Here is a 1505-nt window from a genome sequence, read left to right on the forward strand (position 1 = left end):
AAAAAAAAAAAAAAAGCTGGGTCACAAAGAACATTTGGCCTCTATCTTGCTCTTTCTATCTTATCACTTGTAAAGCCAGTGGCCAGAGCACTCAAGGATCCTAGAAAGAGGACCATGTGCAAGGAACTCAGGCCTCTTGCTCACAGCCATGTGAGCCATCTTCAAAGCGAACCCCTGGCCCCAGTCCATCAGAGGACTGCAGGCATGGCCCACACCTGGACAGAATGCATGGAGAAACCCTGAGCCCAAACCACCCAGCTCAGTTACTTTGGACTCCCAACCCTCAGAAATGATGAAAATAATATGTCTGTCACTTTAATCAGCTAAGCGTGGTAGTGATTTGTTACACAACCACAGGTAACTGATATAGGTTCCCAACCTTGAATTTCATCACAAATGACCCCTATCCTAGCACCACAGCCTCAATATACACCAAGCAGGCAAAAGACTGGGGTGACTTAGGGCAATAAAAACAGGCCCAGACACAGAATGGCTCAGGCCTCATAGTCCTGAGGCCCAGGTGCTGTCTAAGCACACAGATCTGCCCCTCCATGAGTCTACAGTGAAGTTCAGAGTCAGCCTGAGTACTGTCTGAGAACCACCTCTTCCCTAGATAATTGCTAAAACAAATGTCCAGCTCCTTTTGTCCTGGCCCCTTTCATAGGTGTGTGACCTTACTCTGTGTCTTCAATAGGGCAGGTACATCAGAATACAACTCAACACATCTCATGTCATTAGAAAGAGTGAGTATCCAGATACAGGGAGGATATCTCAGATAGCACCAGACCTCTACAGAGAGGAAGGAAGTTGACAGATTCTATGGAAGCCCATAAGCAATGAGGGAAGGAGGTGTTCCAGACATGCGAGGCAGGGGAGAGCTACACTGGATAGCTGGTTAGACCTCCCAGAGTAAAGAGTCTCTGGGGTCTTCCCTATCCCTTTGGGCCAGCACAGTGATACAGGAGCCAGAGGTGTCTTTGCTGAAAAGGGGCAGGTGGAGTGAGATAGAAAGATGCAGATGAAAGAAGGCTTTGTGCAGAAGCCATCAGGTGTAGCCAAATCTGATGACTGGGAAGAGGAAGATACCTGGGACAGTGTTACAATGGGTCTTGAGACCATGGCAGCCCCCCAGCTTGCCAACTGGGAGCTTCTGCTGTCACCCAAGAGGAGCTGAATGCCCACCAGGCCCAGATCTTCTGCCACTTCCAGAAGCCCTGTGACCAAATGATAGACCTCAAGTGAGGACCAGCTGGACCCTCTCCAGAGCAGAACTCTTCTCCTTCCACTAACAGGGCTGCTCTCTCCAACAAGGTCCCAACACTGAGGGCCCAGATCACGCAGCAATAGCCACAACTCTCACCAGAGGATAGTAAATGAGATGGCTATGCTCAGACCACCTGCCTCCATGGCCAAGTCCAGCTCTTAAACACCTGTCTGGCACCTGCTTCTCTTCCTCCCCAGGCACCTTCCTCAAACACTCTGATAGCTGGTGCATACTTCCCCTC

This window comes from Otolemur garnettii, unplaced genomic scaffold (genome assembly GCF_000181295.1).
Source record: "Otolemur garnettii isolate 467f Iridium unplaced genomic scaffold, OtoGar3 scaffold00104, whole genome shotgun sequence".
Lineage (NCBI taxonomy): Eukaryota > Metazoa > Chordata > Mammalia > Primates > Galagidae > Otolemur > Otolemur garnettii.